This window comes from Carcharodon carcharias, chromosome 20, assembly GCF_017639515.1.
Source record: "Carcharodon carcharias isolate sCarCar2 chromosome 20, sCarCar2.pri, whole genome shotgun sequence".
Taxonomy (NCBI): domain Eukaryota; kingdom Metazoa; phylum Chordata; class Chondrichthyes; order Lamniformes; family Lamnidae; genus Carcharodon; species Carcharodon carcharias.
In genome coordinates, this window is record NC_054486.1 from 76,137,802 (window position 1) to 76,156,038 (window position 18,237).

Sequence of the window (18,237 nt, forward strand, 5' to 3'; positions counted from 1 at the left end):
TCTTGTTCTCATTACCAGACCCACTGCTTACATCAGTGGAGCCCTGCTCTTCTGGTTAACAGATCCGACATAGTTGGTTCGCACCAGCCAGTGGTTTAAGAAAACAGTGATTTCTTCTGCTGATAGACAAGCAAATGATCTATTTCTTCAAAACAAATTACATAGAAGAGGGTAGAAAATAACTTTACATTTCCTCTCCTTTCACTCCTCCCTTATAAAACTGAAGAGATATGAAGAAGAGAATCTTTCTATATTACTTCCAGCATTATTTAGTGAAGATTTAGCAGCTTGAATTTATATACCACCTTTAAAGTAGAAAAGTGTTCCAAGATGATTAATGGAGATGTATTCAGACAAAAAACAGTAAAGAATAAGGACTTTATTTCTGCACACTTGCAGAATAGAGCAATATTTCATGGCTAACAGTTTGCTGACTGATTCTGCTTCTTATGTTTTAATTGTGTGCAATCTTGTTAATATTTAACATCTTGGCAAGATATAATTATACAAAAGAGAGCTTAAACAATCTGCATGGGGAGTTTTATCTTATTAAGTGAACTGAAGCATGTTGATATTAGGGTCATAAGTGCATAAATTACAATTTATAAACAGCTGAAGCCATTTGCAAAGAGGAATTGCAGGCTTGGTTAGCATGCTAATGCAATACATTAGCCGTCTGACTAGAAATTTAAAAATGCAATATTAGGATGGTGTAATAAGAAGTGATGTTTTTGTTTTCTTATAAGAATGGAAGTGATCCCTTTTGGGGATGGGTGGCGAATGCTACAGTACTTTTCTGTTCAGAGATATCGCTCATACATGCATACAATTTTTTTGCTTAAAATACTTTGTTCTGTAAACGTTGAAGATGGTTTTATTTAGAACAACAACATGTAAATATCAAACCTTTTAATTGCCTTATTTTTATCAGAGCTGCAAATATAAATTATTGTCCAGAAGATATTGAGTCGTTTGGTGAACATCACCAGTGAATAATGCTTTGCGTTTTATATTCATATGGTAAAGGTCAGACATGATAACATTAAAGTCTGAAACATTCATTTTCTTAAAATGTCACATCATTAATCATCTCTTCTGCCATTATTTAATGGCCGAATTAGTGTGACTGTGTTGGCTAAGGCAGGTCTAAGCTGATACTGTCAGGAAAAAGCGTTTCATCTGTCATTTGTAGTGCTATACATAGCTTCCTCTTTATGACATGCTAGTGGCTATCTTGTCTCTCTGGAAATTATTCATTTGTTTCAGTATTATAATGGTGATTTTTAAAAAAATTTCCACGCAGCGTTTCCAATTTAGTTTATCAGTTTTCTGCAATTTATGTTGGGGAAATGAAGCCCCATTTCCCCAATGTACAGGAACTTAGCTTTCCATTTTTAAAATTCTTTCCTAGGGTGTGGGAATTGCAAATGAGACCAACATTGATTTCCCATCCCAAATTTCCCTTGGGAGGTGGTATTCTGCCTTCTTAAACTGCAGCAGTCTGTGTGGCAAAGAAGCTACAACAATGTTGTTGAAGGTGGCAGTTTGATAGAATTGTGTACTTGCTATAACACTAATAATCAACCATTTTGATGTGGGACCAGTCACACACAAGCCTGGCCAAATGTCAACAAGTTTGCCTTCCTAGAGGACATTAGATAACCAGTTGGATTTTTATACTATTGAACAACTTTGTTTTTACTGATATCAGTTTTTTTATTTTGAGATCTTTAAAACTAAATGCAAATTCTGGAACTGTCACGGAGGGATATAAACTTAATGTTTCTGAAATTTTTAGTCCAGGCCTCTGCATTATCAGACCAGTAACATGACCGCTACACTATTACTGTATTGCATCTGTGGCGCTGCAGTCCAATATAATTCATTGCATTTTTCTATGCAGCACAATCTTTAAAAATCAGAATGATACAGGTAAAGGATGATGGAAGAACAGTGAATGAGCTTATGCTGAGCAAGAGAAGATATGGAAATATAAAATGATTGAGAGAAAATTTTCTGATTTGGGTATAAAGTGCCACATCGGTTCTGGTTTATGCATTTGTGCCTTAAGTTTTTTTTCCCTTGAGGAAGGGAAAACAGTTTATAAGACATTTAGTAATGCAGAACTCTTAGTCAAAGAGTGCAAGTATTCAGACAGGGTGAGTGCATTCTGGCCTGGATGTTTGTAATGACGGAGAACCTCTCTGTTCTTGCAAAAATGGTAGAGGTGGTCAAAATCCAGAAGTCACACCTCCCTGCCTGGAACATGGAACTTACCATTTACGCTGTGTCGAGATTTGCATGAGCACTTTTCACGGAAGCATCTGCCCATATGAAACACCAGCTACTTATGTAATACAGCATCTGCTCCAGTCATATCTGATTTTTATTAGCTAGGAATGGGAAATACGATGTGTGCAGATTAGACTTGGCAGGAGCAGGTCTAAACTTTTGGAGAGGTGGGATATCCTTTGAGCAGTAAGATACCCCTTTGGATGTGGTCCCTGGAAACTTTGGGGAAGGTCAGGTGCTCTTTGGGATAGGTAAAATGCCCTTTGGGATTGTTAAAAGCGGACATGAATGTGCATTAAAAAGTGTATAAAATCATCTAACCTGACAAGAGAGCCGTCAAAGGAACTGTCAAGCTGTCAAGGCATTTAAAATTTGTGCCCTTTAAATCTTCAGGGAAAAAAGTTGTGTGGAGTGTTTAAAAAAAGCCACTGCTTGCTATTTCACTCTATCTGTTTACATAAGCCTGAGGGTTATCATTACTGGATTAGTGATGCATGAGTGATTTCACAACCTTCTATTATCCCGGTGGGGTGCCTGCCATTTCACAGTTTGATTGTTAGCTACATGTGGCTACAGACCCTTTGAAGTAGGACTATGAATTCCAGTGTTTGATTTTATAAGGAATTATGTAGTTGAAAGTATGTAAATGTAGAGAATGGTTTTTTTCGTGATTCTTTTTTAATAGAGTCTGCAATAAACACACATTTAATCTCAGCATGGGTCCTGAGGTCTGCCCATGGCGGATACTGAATGAGTTGGCGTGGAGGACGTAAGGCCAAAGGGTGGGTGGGGGGCATGGGTTGGCATGATTTGGCACTAAGTTGGCATGGTGGTTGTAAAGGACCACGGGTGGATAGCGGGGCATAGATTGACATGGAGGGTATGAGGGACCATGGGGAGGGGTAAAGGGGCAGAGGTTGGCATGGAGGGTATGAGGGGCCATGGGGGGGTGGGTGGGTATAAGGAATGAGGTTGGCATGGATAGAGCATGGGGAGTGTGTGTGGAGGGTGTGGGACGGGGAAAGCTGTATTTGTTTTTTTTTTAATATCTTGGACAAAGTGCTGGTGTATCAAGGCAGGCCTTCTTCCCAGTTTGCTTCCTGACAACCTCTGTACTGTTTCTGGAGTTTTTACATTTGTTAGAAAGGTAATTGCCTGTTAATCTAATGTTTCACACAACTGTGTTAATATCTTTCCATATTAGTACTGTGATAGCAAATTTACTATTTGCTTCCATTTGTGGGTGCACTTTGAAGCAACTTATTATATGTGAAATACTTTGAGACCTTTATGACATATTTATTCCTTATGTATTGAGAGCCTAATCTTATTTGTGCCATTGTTGATTGGGAAGGCATGTACTTTGTTGTAGCAAAGGAGGGAAAATTAAGAACCAATTCACTTTCCCCCTCCTCCATCATCATAGCTGTGTGTAAGCTGTAGAGGAAGAGGCAAAAATAACTCCCCCCATTCTGTTTTTTAGACTATAGAATCTGAGAAGATTCAACCACATTACAGTTCAGACCTTTTATTTTATTATTGTTCATCTGAAGAAAGAAATTGCTTTTACACAGCACCTTATCATATCCTTTGACTGTCCCAAAGTTTTTTTTTGCAATCAGTGAATAGTTTTGAAGTGTAATACATGTTGTAGGTGATATGGTAACCTTTCTACACACAGTGAGGTTCCACGTAAACCTTAAGATCTATATAATTGAAAGTCATATGTCAGGTGCATTACTTTAAATATTTAGGACTTTATAAAATGTATAGCAAGGGCATTTAATTGTCATAAACTGTAATATTTTGGTTCAAATGGGGATGTTAGCTGTGTTAAATTGCAGCGTTCCACCTATTCTTCCAAAGAATATGTAGCTCCATAAGTTACAACCTAAGCACATTGAAATAAATAATTCTCATTAAAATCATGAAACCTGCCCATAAAGATTCAGCAAAAAAAATCCCTAAAGAAACCTACCATTCTCTCAGCAGCCTGCAACTGCTTCAGCTCCAGAGTTGGATATGTCACCCAAGCCTTTTTGTTGGAGATTGTCAGACCTGTGAATAATTTGTGTGTGTGAAGGAAAGAAGCATCATAAGAATTGTAGATTCCACCCTGGTGTTGTGGAATTAAAATATTCTGGGTGCACCATGCTGATTGGGCAGAAGATTTACAACTAAGAGTGAGGCACAAGTATCAAAGAAAATCAGTGTACTTTTTAAGAAGAACATTTTATTCAATTTAATTTGTTATATATAAATTTGAAATAAAGGGTGTTTGGGATGAGTTTTTTGTGTTGATGAAATCTTGTGTTTGTAGCAAGGCTTCAGCAGATTGATACTGAACTTAGACATTGTAGTAAGGATTAATAAGTTAGCTATGTCCAGACCTTGGACATTGATCACCTGTTCAAGTTCATGGTTTCCTGAAATTTGGTGGTGAGAAGAACTCCCTTGGCGCGGTGCAACACTAAGAATTGCGAAAGCACTGTGGGGAGAAAAGGTTGCGTTATCTCTCATAGTAATGGAATGGAAGAAGGAAGACAAAATAAAATTAGTATCAATGGTGTTGTAGTTCATTACTTCACCAATTTATTATTAATTTTCCTTAGTTGAAATTTTAATCATTATTTAATTTATTTTCCGCAGATAAATTTTGATTGTTAATATCCCATGTGAAGCCACAATCTTTATTTGAAATTGTTGACTGAAGTCCAGATCTTTGTAAGGAAAGCATGTAAAACCAAAATAAAAGTATCCTTGTTGATTTCTTATTAAAACATCCTTATTGTTAACCTACATTAATCGCTCAGGTGTATTTAGAGTGCTTCTCATATTGCTGATTAAATTGTAGCCATTAATCCTGAAACTCCCTCCCTAACAGCACTGTGGGTGTGCCTACACCACATGGACTACGGTGGTTCAAAAAACACCACCACCTTCTCAAGGGCAATTAAGGATGGGCAATAAATGCTGACCTCACCAGTGACATCCACATCCCGTGAAAGAATAAAAAGAAATAAATGTTTGCTACATTTGGACATGGACTGCTTCAGTATCTGAGGAGTCGCGAATGGTGCGACTCAGCGAACATTCCCATTTCTGACCTTATGAGGAAGGAAGGTCATTGATGAAACAGCTGAAGATGGTTGGGCCTAGGACACTACACTGAGGAATCCTGCAGTGATGTCCTGGAACTGAGATGATTGACCTCTGACAACCACAACCATCTTCCTTTATGCTAGGTGTGACTCCAATCAGTGGAGAATGTTCCCCCTGATTCCCATTAACTCCACTTTTGCTAGGGCTCCTTGAAGCCACACTTGGTTAAATGCTGCCTTGATGTCAAGAGTAGTCACTCTAACCTCACCTCTGGAGTTCAGCTCTTTTGTCCATGTTTGAATCAAGGCTGTAATGAGGTCAGGAGCTGAGTGGCCCTGGTGGAACCCAAACTGAGTGTCAGTGAGCAGGTTATTGCTAAGCAAGTGCCGCTTGATAGCACTATTGATGACCCCTAGCTTTAATGATGATCGAGAGTAGACTGATGAGGCAATAATTGGCCGGGTTGGATTTGGATTTGTCTTACTTCTTGTGTACAGGACATACTTGGGCAATTTTCTAAATTGCCAGGTAGATGTCAGTGTTACAGCTGCACTGGAACAGTTTGGCAAGGGGCATGGCAAGTTCTGGAGAACGTCTTCTGTACTATTTCCAGAATAATGCCAGGGCCCATAGACTTCGCAGTATCCAGTGCCTTCAACCATTTCTTGATGATATGTGGAGTGAATCTGTGATGCTGGGGACCTCCGGAGGAGGCTGAGATGGATCATCCACTTGGCACTTCTAGCTGAAGATTGTTGTAAATGCTCCATCCGTATCTTATACACTAATGTGCTGGGCTCCTCCATCATTGAGGATGGGGATATTTATGGAGTCTCCTCCTCCAGTGAGTTGTTTAATTATTCACCACCATTCATGACTGGGTGTAGCAGGACAGCGGAGCTTAGATCTGATCCATTGGTTATGGAATCACTTAGTTCTGTCTGTCACTAGCTGCTTAGGCTGTCTGGCATGTAAGTGGTCCTGTATTGTAGCTTCACCAGGTTGACACGTCATTTTTAGGTATGCCTGGTGCTGCTCCCGGCATGCCCTCCTGCACTCTTCATTGAACCAGGGTTGATCCCCTGGCTTGGTGGTAATGGTAGAGTGAGAGAAACGCAAGGCCATGGGGTTATAGATTGTGGTTGGTATAATTTTTCTGCTGTTGCTAATGGTCCACACCGCCTCATGGATGCCCAGTCTTGAGTTGCTAGATCTGTTTGAAATCTATCCCATTTAGTACTGTGGTAGTGCCACATAACATGACGGAGGGTATCCTCGATGTGAAGACAGGACCCCATCTCCACAAGGACTGTGCGGTGGTCACTCCTACGGATACTCTAATGGATAGATGCATCTGCGGCAGGCAAGTTGGTGAAGATGAGATCAAGTATATTTTTTCCTCTTGCTGGTTCCCTCACATCTGCCATAGACCCAGTCTAGCAGCTATGACCTTTAGGACTTGGCCAGCTCAGTCTGTGGTGGTGCTACCGAGCCACGCTTGGTGATGGCCATTGAAGTCCCCACCCAGATTACATTCTGCACCCTTGCCACCCTCCGTGCTTGCTCCAAGTGGTGTTCAACATGGACGAATACTGATTCATCAGCTGAGGGTGTGGGCAGTATATAGTAATTAGCTTGGATTACCAGCCCAGTGACAATACCACAATGCCACTGCCACCCCCTGTGTGTCTAATAGGGGGAGAGAGTGAGAGTGTGTGTGTGTGTGTGTGTGGGGGGGGGGGGGGCGGGGGGTGGGGTGGGGGGTGGGGGGGGGGGGGGGGGGGGGGTGGTGCGGGGAGACAGAAAGTGTGTGCGCCTATGTGGGGTGGAGGGGAGTGTGTATGTGTGTGTGGGGTGGGGGTGAAGTGTCTGTATGTGTGGGGTGGAGGGGAGAGTGTTGGTGTGTGTGGGGTGGGGGCGAAGCGCAGGTGTGTGTGGGGTGGGGACGAAGTGTCTGTATGTGTGGGGTGGGGGGGAGAGTGTTGGTGTGTGTGGGGTGGGGGCGAAGCTCAGGTGTGTGTGGGGTGGGGACGAAGTGTCTGTGTGTGTGGGGTAGAGGGGAACTGTGTGTGTGTGTGTGCGGTCGGGGGAAGTGTCTGCGTGTGTGGGGTGGGGGCGAAGTGTCTGTGTGAGTGGGATGGGGTGGAGAGTGTGAGTGTGTGTGGGACGTGGTTGGGGGGGAGACGAGAGAGTGAGTGAATGTGTGGGGTGGCAGGGGTGGAGAGAGTGAGTGAGTGAATGTCTGTCTGCCTTACTCCCAGCCTCAGGTTTCTCACTCACTCTCATCACAACACACCAACATATACACACACACACCTGCTCACAGTGAGTGAGGCTGAGTGAGTGAGCACCCTGAGACTGGGAGTGAGCCACACACACTGACCCTCTCACACCCTGATCATTTTTATTAATTACTCTTTTTTCTCTTTTTTAATTTAACAATTCATTGCTAGGACATTGCTTTATTTTTACTCAGCAATTGTTTCTTTTCTTAATACTTCAACTCCTGTTTTGAAATTCAGTTTATTGTTGTGCCAAATCTTAATTTTCTGTAATTTGTTCATCGGCCCCTTGAATGAGAAAAATGCAAATGTGACCTCCCCCAAAACCGAGCAAAAAGGTTGAACAAGCCTGATGTAGGATATCATTTGTGACTTTGATGAAGGTTGTTTCAAGTCTTTGGCAAGGGCCTTTGGGAAGGTTTGTGATTTTCTAACACAATTTTACTAGTTATTAGAACATTATTGATTCTGTAGATTAAGGTACTCGATCCCTAATATCCAATTCTAGGAAACTTTCACTATCTAAATATAACTTCTGGGAAAACACCAGAAAATGCGTATTATTTATTAGATTCCTGTAATAATTTCATTCTATGCTGCCAAAGTATGGTTTGAATTTGTTTTAATTTTATGTTTTTTTTAATTACTCTGAAAGATTAAGTAATTTACAATAGAGAGTTCAAATTTGCATCATTCCAGTATTTCCAATTACTGTAATACTGTTTTTGAAGCAAGAAATGGGTTTGGAACCATAGAATGGTTATAGCACAGAAGAAGGCTATTCGGCTCGTCAAGTCTGCACCAGTTCACTGCAGGAGCAATTCAACTGGCCCCACTACCCCATCCTTTCCCAGTAACCTTGCAATCTTTTATCTCAAATGCTTATCCAATTCCCTTTTGAAAGTCATGATTGAATCAGCTTTCGTGAACCAGTGGTTTATCATAATTTCCTTGCTTTTGTACTTTATGCTCCTAATTATAAAATTCAGGTCCTGTATGCCTTTTTAATCACATTCTTAACCTACCCTGCCACCTTCAATGATCAGTGCACATACACCCTAGACCTCTCTGTTCTGTACACCTTTATATTGTCTTCCCTCATTCTTCTTGTATCACTTCACATTTCTCTGCAATCGGTTTGATGCCCCTTGTGCTCGCCCATTCCACCGGCCTGTCTATGTCCTCTTGTAATTTATCACCATACTCCTTGTTCCCAAATTTCAAGTTTTGTGTTATCAGCAAATTTTGAAATTGTGCCCTACATAGCAAAGTCCGGGCCATTCATAAATATAAAGAAAAACAGTGATCCTAGAACTAAGCACTGGGGAACCTTACTGTACCCCTTTCTACAGTCTGAAAAACAGCTGTTTACTACTACCCTGTTTCCTGTCACTCAGCCAACTTTGTATCCATGCTGCCACTGTCCCTTTTATTCCATACACCTCAACTTTGCTGCCATGCCTAATCTGTCTCATTTTATCAAAACCCTTTGGAAGTCTATGTACACCACATCAACTGCATTACCCTCATCAACCCTCTCTGTTACCTCATCAATCAAGTTAGTTAAACACGATTTGCCTTTAACAAACCTGTCTGGCTTTCCTTAGTTAATCCACTCTTGTCCAAGTGACTGTTAATTTTATTCCGAATATTGTTTCTAAAAACTTTCCCAATAGTGAGGTTAAACCTACTGGCCTGTAGTTTCTGAGTTTATCCTTACACCAGTGCTTCCCAAACTTTTTCCCAGTATGACCCCATTTTAACACCTCAGACCCCAGAGTTGTTGAGCTGAGTGTGTGGGGGTAATTCAGCTTTTAAGTTGTGGGGGTTGGTGAGATGTGGGGAGGTGATGGGTGGTGCCAAATTAAGACTAAACACACCAGGATAGTAACCATTATTATTTTATTATTAAAGTGCCAAAATAAAACAAAATAGGAAGATGATAGTCTTTAGTACTGCATTATTAAAGCGTAAAACAAAACAGCAAACAAGAGTCTTCATTACTGTATTCTTGAAGTGTAAGGAAAGCAGCAGCATATAGTAGCCTTCAGTACTGTGTCAAAATAAAACAAAACAGCAGCATTATAACCTTCAGTACTGTAAGTAAAGGGTGCTGGGCCTACCCTAATTAGACACAAAAGCATGCATGTTGTGACAATCCTTCAAAATCTGGCAATGTGGTTGATAATGCACACCTAATCTCCAATGTGACATCAAGGCTTGATCATTATCGAGATTCAATATAGACCAGTGTCCTAAATCCAGCTTCACACAAAAGCATACTGGCAAAAGGAACTATTGCTTACTGTGCAATGTCAGGATAGTCAGTCCTAGCACCAAGCCAGCATTCTTTTGGAGAAACTCTGGAAAATATTTTTTGTAAAATTCGATTGCATGAAATTTCAACAAGCTATTTAATTTCAGCTGCTGGCAAATCCAGCTGTTCAGGCTGGCGTCAGAAAGGATTTTGGACCCAAGCAAATGTTGTCATATTCAATCAGGAAAAAAGGATGCAAAGTGCATTTCCAGGTGGCTGAGATGGTCAGTCATCACAAGAGTGGGAAACTGTTTGATATCATTGTCAGAGGGAAATTTGGAAAGTAAGGGGAAAGTGTCGTAGTTCAACTTCGGCTTATTACTCTTCCAAAATGCAATTATCTTCATGAATGCTGTGAGCTAAATCACTCAGCTGCAGAATGTTTGTGGTCTTTTGCATTTTTACTTTCGGCTCATTTAGTTTCCCAAATATATCTGCAATATAAGCAAGGAGGCACATCATGGTTTGCTCACAGAAAAATCAATGAATTCCGTTTTTTGGCAGTTGTTGCAAATGCAAACAGTTGATCCCTCAGTTCCAAACATCACCCTTCCTCTGGACCTCAGTGTGAAACAGCAATGCATCATAATCAGATCGCATGCCTGCACATAGTTTTGCAAACAGATGTGCACAAAGTGGGTGAGGTTTAATGTCCTTCACAGTTGATGTGACCCAGTGCAATACGTCACCTAGCCCTGTGTTCAGTTCTTTTGTTGCTAGTTGCTTCTTGGGAATCATACAGAGAGTCCAAATAGCAGATGGAGCAATTCTTTGCACCAAGGCATGCCGGCCTGACTTGAGATCTGCCACACTTGGAGCACCATCGGTACAAAATCCAACCAGGCAATCCCAGGGAATTTTTTTCCCTCTATGTAGCTATGTAACACACTGAATATAAATATGAAATAACTTCTAAAATATAATATTTAAAACTTCCACCTACATGCGGCCTCTCCTGGTGGCCGACTCTCTCCTCTCACTGCTTCCCTGCCCGACCGTCTCCACTCTTCGCTTCCGTGCTTGACTCTCTCCATTCTTTGCTTCCTCTCCCAAACCCTCGCTCACAGCAAGGGCTCAGGATAGGGTCAACAAGAGGGAGGAAGCGAGAAAGAGGAGCTGCGAGCAGCAGAGCCAGGCAGGGATGCGAAGAGTGGGAATGGTTGGGCAGGGAAGCGAAGAGCAAGAGAGAGAGTGTCTCCAGGAGTGGGAGAGGCCATTCCAGAATGGCACCAATTGGGTCATGCACAATCGGTTGGCCCCAGCATAAACAATGCTGAAAGGAAATTGAAAGTCCTAACGCTAAGTGTCTGTGCTGGCCCTCTATCCATGACGCTAAGTGTCTGGGCTGGCCCTCCATCCATGATGCTAAAGTGAAACGATGCTGAATGAGGAAACTTAAAATGGGGACTTACTTGTTTCAAATCATTCTCCGATTGTTCAGCTACAGGTCACAAACACTAACTACTATATGCCAATGAGAAGCTCGCAAGATTTAGGCCGAGGCTACTTCCTGACCCAGCCATTCAATTACATGTGTCTTCCCTTCCCACTTACTGTTCCTCCAATCAAGATTCCCATTGAGGCTGCGAGGCAAGAAAAAGCACATCATGGGACCTCAGAGCCCGTCCCACGGCTGCCATTACGGTTTTGGATTTGTGATCACCAAATTTCATCCCTGGGGTTGTGACTCACGATTTGGGAAGCCTTACACCCTCCTTTGGACAAGGCTGTAGCATTGCAATTCTCCAGTCCTCTGGCATGACCCCGCATCGAAGAAAGATTGGAAGCTTATGGCTAGTACCTCTGCAATTTCTGCCAGCATCCTCACTGCTAGTGACTTTTCAACTTTAATGCAGCAGCCTTTCTAATACCAGTTTATTAATTTTTAGCCCATCCAGTGTCTCAAGTACCTTCTCCTCCGCTATGTCTTTGGCAACATCTTTTTTCTTGGTAAAGACTTGGTACTCATTTAGTTCCTTACACGCATAGATCCCCTTTTGGTCTCTAATTGGTTCTGTCCCCTCCTCTTACTGGCAGCTGCTAATACTGAGGTCGTGTCCTCTCCTTGGTAAAGTGGGAGTCCCAGTTGCATGAAAATGGTGTAAATGTCAGTAGGTATGTATCAATAGAATTCCTTTAATCTCTCTCACTATCAATGAGAATAGAGAGAACAGCAATATTTAATCCTTTTATATTGAGTGGTCAATGGGGAAGATTTCAATGAACATTGGTTAAACACTAAGGGAGAATGCAGGTATATGAGGGCATTTATTTTAGAATTTGTTATTTGAAACAGTTTCACTATGGTGATCATCTTAAAAAAAAGTTACCTCCCAGCAGCTCCTCACACTTTGATCATTTCTGGTGCTATGTAATTGTGCATGTGCAAAACACAATTACATGTATTCTGGAGCAGTGACTCAGGTTGTTGCACATGTGCACAAGCTTCTTTTAGTGGCAGGACACAGTAGAGTTCTGGGGAGATCGCAGAAAATGAACCATGTTGTGCTGGAAGTGCTAATGTTTGACAGTTAACACTGATGTATAGATGCAGCTTGGGAATTGCTGATAACTGCCATCCCTGATTCCAGGCTCAACAGACGTTCTTACCAACATGAGGAAAATTTCAGTTTAGCCTATAGAGAGAACCCTTCACCCTCCCTGCTTGTTTATATGGGTCATCTGGAGGAGCGGTAGTGGATGTTTATGGAGATGTCCTTGGAGTGGACACCACTTTTTGAAAAAGGCCAGAGAGCTTTAAGGAAATCGCGGGGCAGTCTACAACTTGTGATAAATGCACATGCACCTCTGCTGTAGTTAAATTGAACTTTGTTTTCAGTTGCAAACAGAACCCAGAAGTTCAAATTTGTGCTTGGAGCCATCAGTCGTTAATTTACCTCTTGTTATTTTTGATTGGAGGTACTCCGGGATTCTGTCATGCAGGACCTGCCTTGAGCAGATTTGCACTTATTCCTTTATTGAGTTGCAGTCTGTTCTGGTTGGTCAAAGATACAAATGCTGTGAAAGACCTTTAATTTTGTATGGTTCTATAACTACATTTTACCAAACAAGGGAAGTTTATTTTTCCTGCTTTGTTCCAGTTCTTTTTACTTTATAGTTATTCTTAGGCTGACCAGCTGTAAATGTCTTTCTTCAACTGTAAGTTTCTGTGAATTCTTTTGGAGAAGAAATGGTTCTTCAATTGTTCATCTTGTTGAAGGCAAAACTTCAGCATCTAAGCATGCTTTAAGGCTGTACTATGCTTGTGTAGTGCCAACTGGTGCTGTAAGAAAATTAATTCAACAGTGAAAGTAAGTAGTCCTGAAATTTGTGAACACTGGTAATGCAAAGCTGTTACTGTCAATGGGGAGCAGCTGCTTACACCAGATCTCCATATTTTTCTGTGCACTTCCAAATTCTGTCCAAGAGAGAGTGATATCAACATATCTTACTAACACTGTTTATTTCATTGGAGGCATGGAGCAGTAGTGTGACTAATAGGATGACATGATCCATCAAAATTCTCATCAGATCCGCTTCTGTTGACCCCGGTGCTAAGTATGTCTATATATGGAGTGTGCAGGATTGGACTTTGGTTGAAGTAGTACTGAAACATTGACTAAACAATGGCAATTGATCAAAGAACAACCAGTCAATATTGGGAATGTAACAACTTTGAAAGTCTTCCTCCCTGAAAGTGTGCTGCACAGTCAGTGGTGCAGTCTTTTGGATGAGAAGCCAAACCATCATTCTGTTTGCCTTATTAGGTGGATGTAAAAGATCCCATTGCGATATTTGAAGAAAACTGACGGCACCTCCCACTGGGCTAGTTTTTTTTTACTTCCGTCCAAAATAAGAAAAGAGAGATGGAGAAAGAGGGAGAGGAGTGTTAAAGGCAGATTTAGAGGAGAAGGGGACAACACCTGAAGAGAGAAAATCGTTAAAAATATGAACTAAAATCGTGACCGAGGGGAGAATTTGAGTGGAGGAGACAGGAGAGAAGGGTTTAAGAAGACAGTTTAAAGAAAAGAAGCTGGGATTATCTTTGCATTCCACGTTGATCCTGGAATTGTGAGCAGTTTTAGCTCTTGGTTATTGCCTCTTAACACAAATATACCAAACACCAATGACAATGATTGATAAACTAAACAAAGTGCTCTGTATTGAAGAATGACAGGATTCCAGGAGGGCTCTTCATACACGTGTTACCTGCTGATCAACACTGCTCCAGATGTTAACTTGCATCACTTCCTGTGATGATGTATACAAAACTATTTACATATTCAGCATGGTAATCCGTATGTTAAACTGCCTGCATTACAAAGCAATATCACAACAGGAGCAGAACCCAGTAGTGTTTTATGTGGTCTAACCAAATCTGGCCTTGGATGGCTAAATCAGTCCGCATTGTTTGTCTTAAGGGAGTGGAGGTGAAGGGTGTACTAGGCGGAAAGGCCAGGGCGACAGAGAGTAATGGTTTTATTGAGGACAAAGGACGTCAAAGATGGAGGTGAAGGTGCAGTTGAGCAAATTAGTAACTCCAGAAATATTGTGGTGATTGGAGAGCCAAAGGCAAGACAGTTCAACGTCCAGTTGTAAGTGTATTGGAGATAATTGTTTCCTGGGGTGAATACAGTTGGACTTGGGGTTGGGGCTTGAAAGGGGGATGTGGGTGGAGAGTGATATAAAGAAGTGATCAGAGATGGTCTTGCCTCTGACTAATGTGGTAGGATCAGCAAGATCATGTGAGATGGCAAAATCAAAGGGGCAGCTGAGATTATGGATTGGGGAATTTACATGTAGGGAGAAGCTTAGGGAGGGTAGTGAACTCAGAGAAGAGATGCAGATGATTTGAGATGGAGGTTGAAATCACTGAGGATGAGAAATCATTTGATGTGGAGTCTTGAGGAGGAAAGCAGTGAAGATATCTTGGTGAGAAAATTTTGATTGTACTTTGGAGGTTGGTAAAGAATAAGGATTTTGAATGAGAGGTGCAATGCAAGAAGTAAGTTGAAATGCTCAAAGGAGGAGAAAGGGCTGGAGGAGTAGTGGGAAAGGCCACGTTGAGGTCTTATGATAAGCACCACATTGTCACTACAATGGTTTTGATAAGGCACATGGCAGAAGATATAGCCTAACCAGGGAGGCTTCGTTAAGAGGAAAGGTGTCATCATACCTCAGCCAGGTTCTGACCCTGAAATTTGCAAGCATTTTCCAGTCTCTAGGTTTTTCATGAACAGCAATAAAATTCGGATTGACGTGAGTCTCTGTTTACTTAGCAGTGAGACTGTTTGACCTTAAAGGGTGTTGCAAATTCCTGATTCCAAATTCATTACAGATTTAGAGGTATAACTTTAGTTTTAGGAATATGTCGGTGATTAAAATGTTAAATGCAAGGTAATGGGAAAAGCTGATGAAAAGCTAGTCAACAACCCAAAAGTGAATGCAAATCAAACAAGCCTGGGTTAATTACAGTAAAAAATTAACCTCTGTTTATCTTACAAGATCACAGTTGGAAATGAATAAGCTTAAACAATGGACAACCCATCAAGACCTCTTAGTGGAACCAGGGAGTCTGGAAAGAAGGCAATTATGTCCATTAGCAACATAAATTAATCATGTAGGTCACAAAATCAAAGAGATTGTTTTGAAAGTGAAAGATAATTAATTTTCATTTCTGTTTGGAACATCCTAAAGCATGCCAAGTTGCCATAGAGATGAGTAATTCAGGGTGGAACCTTGGTTTGAATTCTGGGACGTTGTGGGATTTTTCCAGAAGCTCTTTGGGGTTGGAGCAAAAATCACCCAAGTTGGTGGGTGTAAGCCCTGAGTTCAGCAGTCAGAGAAAGAGTCTCCTAAGAGTTGTCAACCAGATGTAGACCAGAAGCAAAAGGGCTATCTCAAGATAAAAGCAAAATACTGCAGATGTTGGAAATCTAAAATAAAAACAAAATGCTGGAAAAACTTAACAGGTCTGGCAGCATCTTTGGAGAGAGAAACAGAGTTAACATTCCAAGTCCATGTGACTTCTTCAGAGCTAAAAAACTCTGAAGAAGAGTCATACGGACTCAAAACATTAACTGTGTTTCTCTCTCCACAGATGATGCCAGACCTGCTGAGTTCTTCTAGCATTTTCTGTTTTAGTTTAAGAAATCATGGGTATTTCTGAGTTGGAGGCACTAAACAGGAATACAGGGAAGGCAAAATTTGAGCTGAGAACTACAATGTCAGGAGGTTTTGAAGTAAAGTTGGAGGAACACTTAGCCAAAAGCTAATGGAAAGATTCCCGTGAAATTTCATATCTCGGAGAATAGCTGGAATACTGAGGAGAAATCAAATTCTGGAGGGCTGTGGCATACCTTTAGGTTGGTCCCAGGAAATGTGAATGAACCTTCAAGATTTCATAAGATAAGAGAACCCTAGGGGCAGGGAGGTGGAAGTAAAAGTAAAACTAGATTCAAAAGACTATATTTTACAACTACATATGCTAAGTTAGTAGTGTTTGCCGCTGGATCGTCCACTCCATCGATGTAAGCAATGTGCATCTGGTGGGCTGCACTTCACTCAGGACTTCAAGCTTTGTTTCCCTATCTTGCTTAAGTCAATGCTCACAGTCATCAGCGCCAGGCTTCACAGACAGCACCACATCACTTATAGGGGAGGACTCACGGCAGGTATCTACCTACCAGATCAGCTATAAGTGGGTGGGTTTTCAATGGCTGCAGGACTAGGGCTTGCTTGGCGAAGGGGGAGGAGTGGCCTCAGACAAGGGAAGAGGCTGCAGGATGAGAGCTGTTCTGGGGAAGGAGGGTAACCCAGAGTTTGTGTGGGGGCACATGTTGATTTGTGCAAGTGGCCTCAAGATGGTGAGGGCTGAGGAGGCAGTCTCCAGAGGAGATGAGGCCAAGTGGACATGTGAAGGTATGTGTGTGAGAATGGGTTTTGATGTCCCTTGCGCTGGCAGTGAATGAGATGCCAGTGAAAGTGTGATGGGCTTTTGAGTGTGAGAGTTTATAATGAGATGGTTCACATACCCTGGCTACACGGATAGGTTCATTCATTCTTTTTTTGCATTGGATGGCCAGCATCTTCTGTGCAGCATTGGCATTGATCACCACTGCCACCGCCTCCCAAGACTGCTTGGTTACGCCGCTGTCTATCCTGCAGCCAGAGCCAGGGTAGAGGACATCGTGGCAGGCCTCCACAGCATCTAAAAGGTGTTCCAGTGACGCATCCCTAAACCTGGGGGCTGCAGTCTTTTGCCTTTCGTGCACAGCTTCCCTGCAGTAGTTGTAGACTGGAAGCACTGAGACTGTGCGCGGCTGGAATTTAAATATGACGCCTGATTTGATGAAGTGGCAAGGCAATGGCGTGGCAGGCGAATGAGAGCCTGCCCACCATCGAAACGGCATGTTTCCTAATGCAGCGGGTATGGGACGAAACGGCATGCAAACCCGCCACTGTGGCCGGTGAGTAAAACATCATTTTACCCATCCGCTACCGCACTGAGTGCAAATCTGGGACTATTTCACCCAATGTCATCTGGCTTACTATTTTTAAGATCCAATAGTATTAAATAAAGTTTAGAGACATCATTCATCATGATCTGTGACATTATCAACACCTTGGGGCTATAATTGACCAGAAACTGAGCTGAACCAGCCATATAAATATTGTGGCTACTAGACCAGGTCAGAGGCTGGGAATTCTGCAGAGAGCAACTCACCTCCTGACACCCCAATGCCTGTCCACCACCTACAAGGCAGAAGTCAGGAGTGTGATGAAATATGCTCCACTTGCCTGGATGTGTGCAGCTCCACCAGCAATCCAGAAGCTTGGCACCAACCAGGACAAAGCAGCTACTTGATTGGCACACCATCATTCTCTCCACCATTGACGCACAGTGGCAGCAGTGTGTACCATCTACTAAATGCACAGCAGCAACTCTCCAAGCTCCTACAACAGTTCCTTCCAAATCCATGACCCCTACCACCTAGAAGGACAAGGGCAGCAGATGCATGGGAATACCACCACCTGCAAGTTCCCCTCCAAGTCACACAGCATCCTGACTTGGAATTATATCGCCGTTCCTTCACGTTGCTAGGTCAAAATCCTGGAACTCCTTTCCTAACAGCACTGTGGGTGTTCCTATAACGCATGGACTGCAGCAGCTCAAGAAGGTGGCTCACCAGCACCTTCTCGAGGGCAATTAGAGATGGGCTATAAATGCTAACCTAGCCAATG

At 42.1% G+C, this 18,237-nt stretch overlaps 1 protein-coding gene across 2 annotated transcripts in view; it reads left to right on the forward strand.

Annotated features, from left to right (window-relative positions):
* wdr25 (WD repeat domain 25) overlaps window positions 1-18,237 on the forward strand; it is a 93,774-nt gene that overhangs the window by 36,630 nt on the left and 38,907 nt on the right. The window lies entirely within an intron of this gene.